Raw genomic sequence first — 17,270 nt, 5'->3', positions numbered from 1 at the left:
TGGGTGGCTCAGTCCCTTAAGCATCTGCCTCTGGCTCTGGTCATGATCCCAGGGTCCTGGGATGGAGCCCCACATCAGGCTCCCTGCTCAGCAGGGAGTCAGCTTCTCCCTCTGCCTCCTTGTGCAATCTCTCTCTCTCTCTCTCTCTCTGTCAAATCAATCAGTCAATCAGTCTTTAAAAAAAAAAAAAACAAGTAGTCAGGGAGTCCTTTTCATCTGTAGTGTCTCTAATGACAAAAACCCATTTTGTTGATTTTTGCTGAACTTCTGTGTCCATAGTGAATTTATAGTAGCTTTGATATTTTTTGGTTATTTTCATTTCTATCAGTAAGTAAGACCATGAGTATCTCTACATTAGAGAAAACAATTCTCCACAATTCATTTCTGAAAGATGTTGACATGCCACTCACCATTTATTTCTCATGGCCTAGAGAAAGAGGGTCATGTGGCTTTTCTTTGGAGATATACTTAGGGGGTAATTTACACATAATAAATCTGCTACGATTTTGGATTAGTTTTGCTAATAATGTTAACATGTTTGGCTGATACATTTTCACATGGGATTTAAGGGAAAATAAAGAATTCCAAGGTTGCCACTGTCTGTGTGGCCTGCATAAGTTCACAGTGCAAGGGAAAGGATTGTGGGAGCCAATTGGTTTCTTTGTACATGTAAAATTTCAGATGCCTATTAGTTGTCTAGATTGATTCATGGAAATGGACATACCACATGATCTGGAGTTCCTGGATATTCAGCGCTAAAGATATAAATTTGAGAGTCAACATAATCTATATGGTATTTAGAGCCACAGGACTAGATGAAATTATCTATGGAAAAAAGAGAAAAGGGCTTAAGTCTGATCCCTGGGGCACAGAGGATGTTTAGAAATCAGGAGTAAAAGAAGGAACCAGAAAAGTAAGATAAGAAGCAGCAGCCACTGAAAAGTGTCATGGCAGCGAAGTCAAGAAAGTGGCTCAAGAAAGCTATTATGGTTTATTGTGTCTAATGCTGCTGAGAAATGGAGTAGGATAAAGATGAAAAGTTACCAATAGGTTGGCAACATGCAAGAATTATTTCACTGGAAAGATCAACAAAACGGGAGAATTTAGAAGAGTGGTTTAATGGCAATTGGAAAGAGTTACATTGGAATATAGCACAAAGGGTTGGAACCAAATGATTTTTTAAAAAGTCTCTTCAAGCTTAGTTATCTGTGATTCTCCATGACTACACCAACTGTTGGGAATATGAAAATATAGGGCCCACAGCTGATGTTCCATGAGAGAGATCTTGGATAGCTGATGCTTCAAACCCAGTAAGCTTCAGTAGAATGCATGCTGATCTCAACTCCAATAAGCCATTTTGCATGGTCCAAAATCTGCTGATGAATTAGATACAATAAAAAAATCAGTAATGTGGAAAATAAAGTGGTACCCCTGGGTTTTCAGTACTAAACTAAAAATGTATGAATGGCACATATAATACAAGGTAAAAATAAAATTTGTTTTGATTGCTACAAAGCTAATGAAAAACTGGCTTAGGGAAAGAAATGAGGCCATCATGTTTGTTGGTACATGCTAATTCCTAGCAGGAAAATTTCAAAGAGAGAAGGAGAGATTAAGTCACTCCACAATAAAAAGGTAGCCTGATCAAACGGGAAATTTTGCTAAATCCTTGGGAAAAACAAAATTAAACTTCATAATCAAAAGATGGAATTTCTAGGGGCACCTGGGTGGCTCAGTGGGTTGGGCTTCTGCCTTCCACTCAGTTCATGCTCTCGGGGTCCTGGGATCAAGCCCCGCATCGGGCTCTCTGCTCGGTGGGGAGCCTGCTTCCCCCTCTCTCTCTGCCTGCTGCTCTGCCTACTTGTGATCTCATTCTCTCTGTGTCAAATAAATAAGTAAAATCTTAAAAAAAAAAAAAAAAACATGGAATTTCTACAGCCATGACACTAACAAACTGGTTGTTTTCAATGTACAGGAGGTCCCCCCTTCTCCACATTTTCAGTTTCTGTGGGTTCAGTTACCTGCAGTCAAGATGATCCTCCTTCTGACAAGTGGGCAGAAGGTGAGTAGTAGCCTAACATTATGTCATGATGCTTATGTCATTGACCTTATTTCTTATCATGATGTAGGCACTTTATCATCTCACATCATAAGAAGAAAGATGAGTACAGTACAATATGGTATTTTGAGAGGAATACCTGGGTGGCTCAGTAGGTTAAGCTTCTGACTCTTGATTTCAGCTCAGGTCATGATCTCAGGGTTGTGGGATGGAGCACCATGTGGGGCTCTCTGCTCAGCCCAGAGTCTGCTTGTTACTCTCCCTCTGCCCCTCCCCTTGCTCGTGCTGTCTTTATATCTCTAAAGTGAATAAATAAAATCTTTTAAAAAAAGATATTTTGAGAAAGAGAGAAACCACATTCATATAACTCTTATTATATTGTTGTAATTGTTCTATATTATTATTATTGTTAATACCTTACCATGCTTAATTTACAAATGAAACTTTATCATGGATAGGAAAAAAACATGGTATATATAAGGTTTGGTGTTATCTGCAGTTTCAGGCATCCATTGGAGGTGTAAAATGGATGCCCTGAGGATAAGGGGGAACTACTGTAGCTCTCAAAAGTGCTTTAACGGAGGCCAAAGTGTTTTTTGGCTTGTGAGACTAAGTGATAAATTGCTTGGCCAGCATGTTCTTCCTCTCCAAGCTCATGGAAGCTTTTTGTTACATTTTCAGAGACAGTTGGTTAACAAATCTAGATAATCAAACTAAAAACTACTCTTATTAGAAGTTTAGAGTATTGAAAGCATTGAAAATAACTTGAAAAGTGTTCTTTGTAGTGAAATAACATTGTAAACCAAAAAATATAACTATGGGTCTAAGAGCTACAAAGCTTTTTTAATTTTTTATTAGAGAAGCATGATGATTAAAAATGAATTCTCAAGAGAGGTGACTAAAATTTTATTTAGCTGTCTTTCAAATTACAGTAAAAAAGTGGTGATTTTTTGAAATTATAAGCAAATAATACTCTTGAGAATGTTAAATTCACTTAACTATTTTTCTTAATTTAGTATATATTTAAGAATCTTGTTTATTGCATCTATTTTACAATTTTATTGATCCTTGTATAGAAAGAACAACATACTGAGTTATTCTGGTTAAAACATTATTATTGGTAAATAAGTCACTAATAAATGTTTATTATTACCCATTGACAAGCATAGACATGTAACCTGACATACCAACACAGGAGAATTAAATACCTAACTAGAAGTATAAAAAGTAAAAACAGAATGAAATTATTTGCATAAAATGATTTAATATTGAAGTACCATATTTCCAGAAGTCCTTTTCTGCCTAATTCTGTATCATGAGTCAAAAAAGAATTACCAGGGGTGCCTGGGTGGCTCAGTGGGTTAAAGCCTCTGCCTTCGGCTCAGGTCATGATCCCAGGGTCCTGGGATCAAGCCCCACATTGGGCTCTCTGCTCGGCAGGGAGCCTGCTTCCTCCTCTCTCTCTCTGACTGCCTCTCTGCCTACTCATGATCTCTGTCTGTCAAATAAAAAAAAAAAACTTAAAAAAAAATCTTAAAAAAAAAAAAAGAATTACCAGTTAAGCTATTATAATTCATTACCAAAAAGTTTGTTGTTAACATAGTCTTGAATATGGGATGTATAACATTACATCGCCCACATGTAATGTAATATGTAGTGTAACGATTTTCACTATAGGCACTTCTTTTTTTTTTTTTTTTTTTTTTTTAAAGATTTTATTTATTTGACAGACAGAGATCACAAGTAGGCAGAGAGGCAGGCAGAGAGCGAGGGGGAAGCAGGCTCCCCGCTGAGCAGAGAGCCCGATGTGGGGCTCGATCCCAGGACCCTGAGATCATGACCTGAGCTGAAGGCAGAGGCTTTAACCCACTGAGCCACCCAGGCGCCCCTCACTATAGGCACTTCTTAACCAGTCTCCAAATTCTCCTCCATAGTATCTCTATTTGGTAGTAAAATTAATTCTCATCAATTATTTTACAAGTCTGTTCTGTTTGTTGGTGTCTAATTCAAAGAGAGAATGACTCCATGCAGTGGTTCTTAATGAGCACACACCTATGAATTACCCACTTGACTCACAAATAATGGCCCGAGAGAATGATGAAAAGAATGGTAGGAAGTAGTTGTACCCACGATTTGATTGAAGGAAGGTCTTTGTCACAAGTGCATGAGGGAGTTAGCAGGGTGGTTTTCTAACTTGTTCCTTTCTACATTAGAAAAATAAAAGATCTTTGAAACACATGGGAATATTAGCAGTAGTAAGTAAAGGCATATAAAACCATCTTATGTAAAACATAAGGATACATACCTCTGACATGGTCAAGCATTTTAAAACATAATAAATTAAAATTTGAGTTATATTCTACCCAATTGGTAAATTGTGCATAATAATAGTAAACAGCAAGGATTTTGTTGTATAAAATAAAAAAGAAAATCTATGTAATGCGAACTCAGCACATAGTAAATGTTTAAGAATGGAAGCTATGGTGAGCAGGTGAGGGGTGCCTGGGTGGCTATGTTGGTTCAGCATCTGCCTTCAGCTCAGGTCATGATTATGAGCCCCCATTGGGCTCTCTGCTCAGCCAACAGGAAGTGTGCTTCTCCCTCTCCCTCTGCCACTCTGCTTCTGTTCTCTCTCACTCATGCTTGCTCTAAAATAAAAAAATAAAATCTTTAAAAAGAAAAAAGAAGAAGGGTAATGAAGTCATCTCAAAAGTCTCACCATAAAAAGTCTTTAAAAGTATCTGTTAGGAGTAAATTTCATACTCTTTGACACAGCAATATCCACCTTTTTCTAAAGATTCCTAAAGATTTTCCTAAAGAAATAATTAGATATATATGCAATGATTTTCACAGAAGTTAATATGAACAATGATATTGTTAGCAACCTAAGTCTTAAAAGGGCAATGTTTAAAAAGAAAAAAAAGGCAATGTTTAAATCAAATCATGATTCACAAAACACTATGAAGCTGTTTTAAACAACGTTGAAGAATAATACTGGATGGAAGGATACATTTTTATGGCATATTGCTAAATGGTAAAATTTGCACACCAGAGATGATGTAACTAACTATGTTTTGAATATATGTAAATAACATTGATATGATATTACTTATATTTTAAGATTTACATATAAATTATACATACACTCAATGAAAAATATATACCTAAACTGAACAGCCATGTCTGTGTTATTACTTGTGTCTTTTATTCTTTTTTCTGTTTTTTTTTTCTTTTCTGTGTATTTCCAATTTTCCATATTACTATGCTTTATTCTTATAATGTTAATATCAAGTGAGTGATCTTCTAAAGGACTTTTTCATGATGCTGATAAGGCTAGGAGAAGTATTTAGTGAGTACACTGATTTGAATTGAAAATTTAGATTGTAAAGTTTCCTAGAATCATAAATCAAGAATTACGGCCAATGCTGAAATGAATACTGGAATGAATGACTGAGAATCCATAAGGCCAACTTTAAGTATTCTTGTAAGCTGCATTCTAAGAATGACCCACAGAGTCTTCAAGCAGTTTAGGACCAACCCTACTACACTAAATCAAGCGGGTCCTTCTTCAACAAGTTCATTATGAGGTAATCTCAATGATTGCTAATGCCTTAAAATCTGTACAGAATGTGGCCCTCCCTTCACACCCTGAAAAACTGAGAGAAAAACCTAGCATTAAGAGGTCGGCAAATGAGTATGAGAATCCAAGCAGCAGATGGCTCTGGTGGTCTTCAGCAGGTGCTCATTTACATATTTTGGCCATAACTACTCTCGCCTTTCCCCCAGCATGGTAATATGCTCTGGCTTGAATGCACGTTTAGACCAAAAGCTGTGAGATATAGTGAAAAATGTACTGACTATAGAGTCTTACGTTTGATTTATGATCCTGGCTCTTATGCTAAGTATATGCACAGTCTTGAACATGTCCCTTGAACTTTGTGAATGCCCCTTATCTCAACCAGATTTGCTAGTCATATTACTCATGCACAGATTAAAAGGAACTAATGGAAAATTTGGCTTAAAAGACTTGGATTCACCATAAGTCATTGCCACTTAAAAACCCCAAATTTGGGAAGAAATAGAATGGTGTAGTGGGCAAAAACACACAAATTGCAGGTCAGATATTTTGGTTGTCTCCCTGTCAATAATAGCATGACCTTTAATACACACAATTTCATCCATCCTCAATATCCATGTATAATGTGGGTACAAGAAAGGGAAACGAGACAACAGGAGTTGAGCTGTATTATCTTTAAGATCGTATTAAACCATAAAATAATTATGCTTTCTTAAAGTATAAAATAATTATGTTCAATGAAGTGAGTAATCTGGTAACCTTTTTTCTGGAGAAAAGTATGTTCGTTCTGAAATTTTAAATGTCACACATTAATAGGAATACATAATGTAACATTATTGACATAAAGGCTATGTATAACAATATCACTGAAACAAAATGATATTTAAGTAGATGTAATATTGAATAATATTTTGCTAACATACTTTATCTATGAATAGAAAATAATTGATATATCCCCTAGATGTATGTTAGCTTTATCTTTTAATACAAGCTAAATATAAGGGTTCCTTCCTAAATATAACATTTTTCTATAGTATTAGTATCATAAACTTTTGTCATTATGATCCTTAGAGACACCAGAAATATTGCCTAATTTACTCTTTAGATACCAAAAAAAGTTTTGAGTTAGTAACTTGAAGAAATATTAAAATTTTAAGGAAACAATTCGGACTAGTTTAAAACATGTTTTGTGGAAAGTGATGATTTGTTTTTTTTAATATTCATTGCTATTTATCTAAGATCTTCCAAGTAGGGTTACTTCATAATCTGTGCATTATAAAATAAAATTGATTATGAAAAAATTCTCCTTGACAAAGTAATAAAATTATCTGGACATATTAAAATGACATAGTAAAATACATTAATATCACATTAAATAAACTAAACTAAAAAATTAAATGCAAGTTTTATCTGGAGTTCATTCATTTATTGAACAAGGGTAAATTGAGTGTCTGATGTGTATGCAGCATTGCTAAATTAAAGTCTTCAAATAAAATTAGGTGAATACTTACTTGAGAGGAAAATCAGTAATCTCAGTTTCTTTGTATTGTTATTTGGTCTTTTTGATATGCTATCTATCTACATGTAATGGCATCTTCCTATTCCCTGAAAACTTTTGGTTATTTGGAACTTTAGAAAAAAGGAAGCATAGAGAAATTTTATAACTAAAGACCAGCTTAAATGAATAGCATTAGAGATCACAAAGGATCCCACCAACCAAATTATTTTCATTCTAGGATGCAGAAAAATAAGCAGGTTTCAAATATCATACAGGTGAACATTATGAGTATGAATTATGTCATCGCTTAAAAGAATATCTTTCAATTTGAATTTTCATAGATTTTGGAGAGAGGATGATAGTGAATCATATTCAAAGGGGACAAACCTTTTTGCCATAGACTATTTTACTTACTGAGAGAAATGCATTTCCATCCCTAAAAGAGAATAGCGATGAGGTTCTGCAATCTGAACAAGTTATCAAGTTTTCAGGCAAGCATAATACAATATTAAGAAAATACAAAAAAAGAAATGCTTAAAAATCTTGCGAACAATCCATTTATTTTACAATAGTTGCTTCAAATCCAAAGAAAATCAAGAGCTTCCCTGTTACTGAGACTTAAATATTTTCTGAAGAACTTACTGTCTAGACTTTTCAGAAACCTACTTTCCAAATACCAATCGAACTGCTTTTTAAGTTTTAAAACTGACATTCAGAAAGATTGGTCAAATCTATCAGAAGTGGTAGTATTTTTCAATAGTGATATCCAAGTCAACTATATTCTAGGATTGTTGCAAGTTTTCACAGAGCTAGAACAAATAATCCTAAAATTTGTAGGGAACCACAGAAGACCCCAAGTAACTAAAGCAATCCTGAAAAAGAAAAGCAACGCTGGAAGCATCACAATTCCAACTTCATGCTATATTACAAAGCTGTAGTCATTGAGACAGTATAGTACTGACGTAAAAAGAGACACACAGATCGATGGAACAGAATAGAAAACCCAGAAATGGACCCACTACTATGTGGTCAACCAATCTTCAGCAAAGCAAGAAAAAATATCCAATGGAAAAAAGATAGCCTCTTCCACAAATACTGTCGGGAAAACTGAACAGACACACACAGGAAAAAACGACCACTTTTTTATATCATACACAGAAATAAAATCAGAATGGATGAAAGATCTAAATGTGAGACAGGAAACCACCAAAATCCTCAAGGAGAACTAGCCAGCAACCTCTCTGACATCAGTCTTCGCAACTTTTTATTGAACAACTGTCCTAAGGAAAGGGAAACAAAAACAATGAACTCTTAGGACCTCACCAAAATAAAAAGCTTCTGCACAGCAAAGGAAACAATCAACAATTGTACCACTAGGTTTTACCCAAAGGATACAAAAATACCGATTCAAAGGGACACATGCACCCTGATGTTTATAGCAGCATTATCAACAATAACTAAATTTGGAACAATGCCATTTGCAATGATGTGGATAGAGCTAGAGTATAATATGCTAAGCGAAATAAGTTGGTCAGAAAAAGGCAAATACCATATGATTTCACTCATGTGTGGAACTGAAGAATCAAAACAGATGAACATAGGGGAAGGAAGATAAAAAACGAAAGAACAGAGATGAAGGCAAACTGTAAGAGACTCTTAACCACAGAGAACAAACTGAGGCTTGGTTGCTGGAGGGGAGGTGGGTGGGGGATGTCTAAATGGGTGGTGGGTATTAAGGAAGGCACTTGTGATGAGCACTGGATGTTATATGTAAGTGATGAACCAGTAAATTCTATTCCTGAAACCAATATTATACTCTATGTTAACTAACTAGAATTTAAATAAAAACTTGAAACAAAACAAACAAAAAGAGTCAATTATATTACTTTAGGAATAAATAGACTCATTATGCTTAAGCATAGTATAATGAAAGAATGAATTTGATTATCACAGAAATATAAAGTATTTGCCACTAGATCTCTTAAAAGGCTAGGATAGGGGCATCTGGGTGGCTCAGTTACGTGTCTGTCTTGGGCTCAGGTCATGATCCCAGGGTCCTGGGATCGAGCCCCACATCGGGCTCCCTGCTCTGTGGGAGGCCTGCTTCTCCCTCTCCCACTCGCCCTGCTTGTGTTCCCTCTCTCACTGTGTCTCTCTCTGTCAAATAAATAAATGAAATATTTTTTAAAAAACGTTAGGATGGAATTGATGCATAATTTCATCAAAGGTTGCAAAGGATTTCCATTGATCACTTACCATTCAGTTAAGAGGACTAAGAAGTCACTTTTGACCATCTTTACTCTTGTTGATATTTCATGTTTTCTTATCTATTTTTTCCCTCTGGGTTCTAAAATTACTCCCGACTTTAAAAAATTAAATTAACAAATAATAAAAAATTAATCCTGGCAGCCAGTTTTAAAACTTCTTTCTTGGGGCACCTGGGTGGCTCAGTGGGTTAAGCCTCTGCCTTCGGCTCAGGTCACGATCTCAGGGTCCTGGGATCAAGCCCCGCATCGGGCTCTCTGCTCCACAAGCAAGGAGCCTGCTTCTCCATCTCTCTCTGCCTGCCTCTCTGCCTACTGATCTCTCTCTATCAAATAAATAAATAAAATCTTTAAAAAAAATTTCTTTCTTTCATGGGAAAACTTGCAACAGAATTATTTAAAATAATAGTCAATAATGAAAACATGTATGGCATCACACAATTGAAAAATAATTTTACACTGAATATTTTCCTTATTGATAGATCATACACTATTTTGTTTCTTAAAATAAGTTGAGATGCATGTAGAACTTAAATGATGTTGCTTTCATGGTAGTAAGGGTGAAAGTGTGCTGAGATAAAGTGGTGCATCTTCCATTTTTCACACATATTCAAAAAGTAAAATTGAACTGGTAAATAAGTTTATCAACACAAAAATTAATATTGAAAAAATATATAAGCCCCAAGATTGGGTAGGGGTATTTCATGAAAGCACATATTTTTGTAATCATTCTCAAGAATGAAGAAGAGAATCAGAGAAAGAGAGACAAAAAGCACACAAGCATCCAGTGCAACAATTTTTTTTTCCTTCAGAAATAGCTTAGATTTCATTTTTGTCCTAAAGAAATAGAAATGTAATTTGGAACATTTTACTTTGACAGAACTGACATCTTAAAAACAAAGGCAAAAGGTGACAAGAATTTTAACAAGAGTGAATGAGAACTCTTTTTATTTTTATTTTTTTTTTCAAGATTTTATTTATTTACTTGAGAGAGAGAGCAGGAGCAAGGGGGGAGGCAGAAAGAGTGAGAAGCAGACTCCCTGAGCAGGGAGCCTGCCCTGGGGCTTGATCCCAGGACCCTGGGATCAAGACCTGAGCTGAAGGCAGATGCTTAACCAACTGAGCCACCCGCCACCCCAAAACTCTTTTTAATTTGGAGCTGAACAATGAATCAGGGTGCAAGAACTTATAACTGGAGAAGAGAATGGAGAATAATTTATTTCTTAATAAATATCTTTCCAAAAACTTTTAGAAATAATGTTCTCCTCTATAGATCATATCTTGTACATCAGCATCACCTTCTTGATGACAGATGGCAAATACCACAAAGGAAGTTTAGGAGCTGGACAAGAGAATTTAGGCAGAAGTAAAGTAAAATCCTCTCAAATATAATGACAAGTCTGTAAATAAATAAATAAATAAATAAAAATAAAAACCCGCCAGAAATAGATGCCTAAGCTTTAAACTTCCTTTTTGTTGCTCAATCCATTAGACCATCTTCTCTCTCAGGATGTGTTGAATTGAGCAATTCTTATTCACAACGCTAGAAACGAATGGGTATACACTGATTCTGTTTTAAGCCTGAATGGGTGTGAACCGACAGGTAGTTTGATGAAGGCAGTCATATGATGACTCTTTGTAAGAAAATGTTTGACAAGCTGTCAAAACTCTTTTGAAGAAAGAAATAGTGGATAGAATTGCTCTAAGGAAAACATGTCAATTCAGTTATCTTATTTCTACATCATATTTTGATGCTAGGTGAGTAATCTCTGTGGATCTCATGCTAAAAATCAGGTTAATGTAAAGTGAATCAGACTGACTTTGAAGCATTTAGCTAATGTTAACATTCACGCCAAAATTTTATCACAGGATAAGCTCGGTATTACCAAGATTTGAAACAAATATTGATAATCTACAAATACAAGTTTATGCCTGATCAAATAATTCAACACAAACACTGTGGTTCAGAGGCTTATGTATCAAATGTCAAAAGTTAGAATCTGAAGAGAAAAGCTGTCAGGGAATAGGGAAAGAAGGGTAATTCTCTGAAAACAGACAAAACCTGCAATCTGTCATCTGAGTAATGAGATCAAGAAAGAGTTGTATAGTTGACATGTTGAGTGGAAGGTGATTTAAAAAAAAATTCTATCACTCACTAAAATATTTTTTTTTAATTTTTTATTTATTTTCAGCGTAACAGTATTCACTGTTTTTTCACCACACCCAGTGCTCCATGCAATCTGTGCCCTCCCTAATACCCCCAACCTGGTTCCCCCAACCTCTCACCCCCTGCCCCTTCAAAACCCTCAGGTTGTTTTTCAGAGTCCATAGTCTCTCATGGTTCATCTCCCCTTCCAATTTCCCTCAACTCCCTTCTCCTCTCTATCTACCCTTGTCCTCTATATTATTTGTTATGCTCCACAAATAAGTGAAACCATATGATACTTGACTCTCTCTGTTTGACTTATTTCACTCAGCATAATCTCTTCCAGTCCTGTCCATGTTGCTACAAAAGTTGGGTATTCGTCCTTTCTGATGGAGGCATAATACTCCATAGTGTATATGGACCACATCTTCCTTATCCATTCATCTGTTGAAGGGCATCTTGGTTCTTTCCACAGTTTGGAGACCGTGGCCATTGCTGCTATAAACATTGGGGTACAGATGGCCCTTCTTTTCACTACATCTGTATCTTTGGGGTAAATACCCAGTAGTGCAATTGCAGGGTCAGAGGGAAGCTCTATTTTTAACTTCTTGAGGAGTCTCCACACTGTTCTCCAAAGTGGCTGCACCAGTTTGCATTCCCACCAACAGCGTAAGAGGGTTCCCCTTTCTCCACATCTTCTCCAACACACGTTGTTTCCTGTCTTGCTAATTTTGGCCATTCTAACTGGTGTAAGGTGGTATCTCAATGTGGTTTTGATTTGAATCTCCCTGATGGCTAGTGATGATGAACATTTTTTCATGTGTCTGATAGCCATTTGTATGTCTTCATTGGAAAAGTCTCTGTTCATATCTTCTGCCCATTTTTTTAATATGATTGTCTGTTTTGTGTGTGTTGAGTTTGAGGAGTTCTTTATAGATCCTGGATATCAACCTTTTGTCTGTACTGTCATTTGCAAATATCATCTCCCATTCTGTGGGTTGCCTCTTTGTTTTGTTGACTGTTTCTTTTGCTGTGCAGAAGCTTTTGATCTTGATGAAGTCCCAAAAGTTCATTTTCGCTTTTGTTTCCATCGCCTTTGGAGACATATCTTGAAAGAAGTTGCTGTGGCTGATATCAAAGAGGTTACTGCCTATGTTCTCCTCGAGGATTCTGATGGATTCCTGTCTCACGTTGAGGTCTTTTATCCATTTCGAGTTTATCTTTGTGTACGGTGTAAGAGAATGGTCGAGTTTCATTCTTCTACATATAGCTGTCCAGTTTTCCCAGCACCATTTATTGAAGAGACTGTCTTTTTTCCACTGGATATTTTTTCCTGTTTTGTCGAAGATTATTTGACCATAGAGTTGAGGGTCCATATGTGGGATCTCTACTCTGTTCCACTGGTCCATGTGTCTGTTTTTATGCCAGTACCATGCTGTCTTGGTGATCACAGCTTTGTAGTAAAGCTTGAAATCAGGTAACGTGATGCCGCCAGTTTTATTTTTGTTTTTCAACATTTCCTTAGCAATTCGGGGTCTCTTCTGATTCCATACAAATTTTAGGATTATTTGCTCCAGCTCTTTGAAAAATACCGGTGGAATTTTGATCGGAATGGCATTAAAAGTATAGATTGCTCTGGGCAGTATAGACATTTTAACAATGACAACCTGAATAGACCGATATCTAGTAATGAGATTGAAGCAGTGATCAAAAACCTCCCAAAAAACAGGAGCCCAGGACCCGACGGATTCCCTGGGGAATTCTATCAAACTTTCAAAGAAGAAATAACACCTATTCTCCTGAAGCTGTTTCAAAAAATTGAAGCAGAAGGAAAACTTCCAGACTCTTTTTATGAAGCCAGCATTACCCTGATCCCCAAACCAGGCAAAGACCCTACCAAAAAGGAGAATTTCAGACCAATATCACTGATGAATATGGATGCTAAGATTCTCAACAAGATCCTAGCAAACAGGATCCAACAGCACATTAAAAAGATTATCCACCATGACCAGGTGGGATTCATCCCTGGGTTACAAGGATGGTTCAACATTCGCAAATCAATCAATGTGATAGAACAAATCAATAAGAGAAGAGAGAAGAACCACATGGTCCTCTCAATTGATGCAGAAAAAGCTTTTGACAAAATCCAGCATCCGTTCCTGATTAAAACGCTTCAAAGTATAGGGATAGAGGGAACATTCCTGAACTTCATCAAATCTATCTATGAAAGACCCACAGCAAATATCATCCTCAATGGGAAAAAGCTTGCAGCCTTCCCTTTGTGATCAGGAACACGACAAGGATGCCCACTCTCACCACTCTTGTTCAACATAGTATTAGAAGTCCTAGCAACAGCAATCAGACAACAAAGAGAAATAAAAGGTATCCAAATTGGCAAGGAAGAAGTCAAACTCTCTCTCTTCGCAGATGACATGATTCTTTATATGGAAAACCCGAAAGACTCCACCCCCAAACTACTAGAACTCATACAGCAATTCAGTAATGTGGCAGGATACAAAGTCAATGTCCAGAAATCAGTGGCTTTCTTATACACTAACAATGAAAATACAGAAAGGCAAATTAGAGAATCGATTCCATTTACTATAGCACCAAAAACCATAAGATACCTCGGAATAAACCTAACCAAAGAGGTTAAAGATCTGTATTCGAGGAACTACAGAACACTCCTAAAAGAAATTGAAGAAGACACAAAAAGATGGAAGACCATTCTATGCTCTTGGATCGGAAGAATAAACATTGTTAAAATGTCCTTTTTTTAAAAAAGAAAAATTTTTTTTTTATTTGACAGACAGAGATCACAAGTAGACAGAGCAGCAGGCAGAGAGAGAGGGAGGAGCAGGCTCCCTGCTGAGCAGAGAGCCTGATGTGAGGCTCGATCCCAGGACCCTGGGATCATGACCTGAGCCGAAGGCAGAGGCTTTAACCCACTGAGCCACCCAGGCGCCCTCACTAAAATATTTTTATAACTTGCCATTTCTCAAGGAATATCATGCAACTAATTTAACTTTCGCATTCTAGGCACTCTGTGATCTCAGTGTCACATGACTGTCCTCAGTCCCTACATTCCAGACACACTAGACTTCTTACCTGATCTCAACATTTACTGTCTTCAGGCCTTCACTACTCGTCCCTTTGAATTCCTCTCTTTCTCTGCCTCTGACTGGTGAAATTTTGCCTAACTTTTTAAACTCTGTTCAATACTCAAATCCCTTATCTTCCAAGAAAACGCCTCTGATTTTCTGGTGGGAATTATGCTCTCTTGTGTACATACAGATTTTGATTTGACTGTATAATTGATTTCATCACATTCTGCCATAAATTATGGTTAATTTTATACATCTGTCTCTTTCCTATATATAGTCCTAGAGCACAGGAACTATATTAGTCACTCTGTATCTCATTTATATTTGAAAGGTTTTGTGGAATTTTACTACACTTGATTCTTGAAGAAGATAGGTTTGTACTGCATAAGTCCACATATGGGAAGTTTTCTTTTTTTATATAAATACAGTACAATACTGTAAATGTATTTTCTCAATAACATTTCTTTTCTCTAGCTTATTTTATGTAATACATATAACTTTAAAAATATGTGTAACTGACTATGTTATTAACAAGGCTTCCAGTTGACAGTGGGCTATTAGTATTTTGGGGGGAATCAAGGTATACGGGGAGTTCTGACTGCATGGGGGTCGTCAGTGTCGCTAGTACCCATGTTATTCAAGGGTCAACTGTACGTGAATTAATTGGCAGATTAGGAGATCACAGATAATGTGATCTTTAATATCTTTAAATTTGCACAGGATCTTTAAATATCCTGTGCAAAACAAAAACAAAACCCAAAACCTCAAAAAGTCTTTGTAGACCTTGATTTCCCATTTTATATAAATTGTGGAAGCATCCTCTGGGGTCTTCTGCCAGGAGTCTCCTTTGCCATTTGAGCACCCAAGTATTATTCTAATGCAATGACATATCTTTGAAAAATTCTCATACTTACCTATTTATCTCCTGGTGTTTGACTATAGCTTGATGTATTCATTTCTAATAGCACCACACATTCCTTCTCATTTGGGATAACAACAGTCTCCGGGCAAAACATCACCCCAACTGTACTCTGAAAGCTGAAAATTAAAGTTGGAGGCATGAAATGTTGACAATAATATTCATATAAAATTTTTATATAAATTTCATATACTTTATATACTTTTATATCTATACTTTTCTATAAATTTTATATACTTTATTTACTTTTATATCTACATGAAATTTCAGATGCCAGACTAAAATGAGGAATATTTCTTTACCGTGCAATAACTGCAGGGTGTTCCACAATAATATCCTGAAGTTTCCTCTGTAGCAAAAAGGAAACGTGTCTTTGTGTTTACTGATTTAAAAGAAAAATAATATGTTGGAGTTACAGTCCAACATAAACTCAGACCTCACCAGAGCTCTCAGCAGTTAACATCTTCTAACTAAGCCTTGTAATGTTAATATTTTATGAAAAGACTGGCTTAAGTGATCAATATAAGAACTACCTCCTCCAGAAAAATCATGTGTTTGCCTGCTCCAGCAATCATGCGACTCAGCTATTTGTTTTTACATTGTAAGACCCCTATAGGCATCCAGGGAAGAAAGAGTTCCTTAAGACTGAAACTTGTCTTTGTGAGGCAAGAACAAAGGAAGTTGAAGTTTGGGGAAACAAACAGCTTTGACTTCAGAATTATTCCTTTTCTTTCTCATTCCTCTGGCTCTGTGTCTCTGTTCTGGAGTTACACCGCCCTTGATCCTTCAATTGATGAAGACTTCTGATCCATCAGTGTTAGAACCAACCCATCGCCTACCTGCTGCTTCGATTTCTTCAGATCTCCCTGATGTTGATTAATACATGAACCTTAGACCTCCTGCTCTGATTTGTCTCTTTTATCTACTTACCTGGCCATTGGATACTTCCCTTGCCGGGACATAGCACATCTGTCTGTGTTTGGCTTCCCTCATTACAGTTCCTCAAGGGGCTTCTCTACCCACTGGCTGAAGAGGTAAGCACAAATAACAGTTTTCACCTTCTTAACTTTTCTCAAATACCAGTTGACCATCAGCTTATTAAAAACATTGAATTTAAATTTTTACTGTGAAGAAAGGATCAGGGAGAAGTATAGCATATCAGTTTTCCAGGGCTGCATAACAAATTACCACAAACTGAAGGATCTCAAAAAACAAATTTGCTCTCCCACAGTTCTGGAGGCTAGAAGTCCAAAACCAGGGTATTGAAAAGTTTGGTTCCTATTGAGGACTGTGAGGGAGACACTCTGATCCATGATTCTCTCTTAGCTTTTGGTGGTTGCTGACAATCCTCAGTGACCCTGGTTTGTTGAGGTACCCACTCCAAGACGCCCGCTTTATCCTTACACGGTGTTCTCTCTGTGTGTCTGTGTCTATGTCTTCTCTCTTCTTATAAGGACACTATCTATACTGGATTAAGAGCCTACCCTACTCTAGTATGACTGCATCTTAACTAATTACATCTGCAAAACCCTCTATTCAAATAAATCACATTCTGAGATAGAGGAAATTAGAATTTCAACATATCTTTTTGGAGAATGCAATTAAATCTATAACAAGTGGTATAGGCTGACTGGTCACATTTGATAGCAGAAATTTAGGACTATTCAAAATTATTAGAATTTATGACTTCAGATAAATATACT

General features: G+C 36.4%; 1 long non-coding RNA gene across 1 annotated transcript; it reads right to left on the bottom strand.

Moving 5' to 3' along the window:
• Positions 1–1,099: 1,099 nt before the first annotated feature.
• Positions 1,100–16,594, bottom strand: LOC308351963. The gene is made up of 5 exons (XR_013967619.1): positions 16,498–16,594; positions 15,563–15,686; positions 4,136–4,707; positions 2,199–2,358; positions 1,100–1,376 (listed from the first exon to the last, which is right to left on the bottom strand). It is a non-coding gene; the product is annotated as an uncharacterized lncRNA (long non-coding RNA).
• Between the last annotated feature and the right edge of the window lie 676 nt (positions 16,595–17,270).

This window comes from Martes martes (assembly GCF_963455335.1).
Source record: "Martes martes genome assembly, chromosome: 11".
Taxonomy (NCBI): Eukaryota; Metazoa; Chordata; class Mammalia; order Carnivora; family Mustelidae; genus Martes; species Martes martes.
Note: the sequence above shows the minus strand (reverse complement) of the source record. Positions and strands in the feature narration are given on the sequence as shown.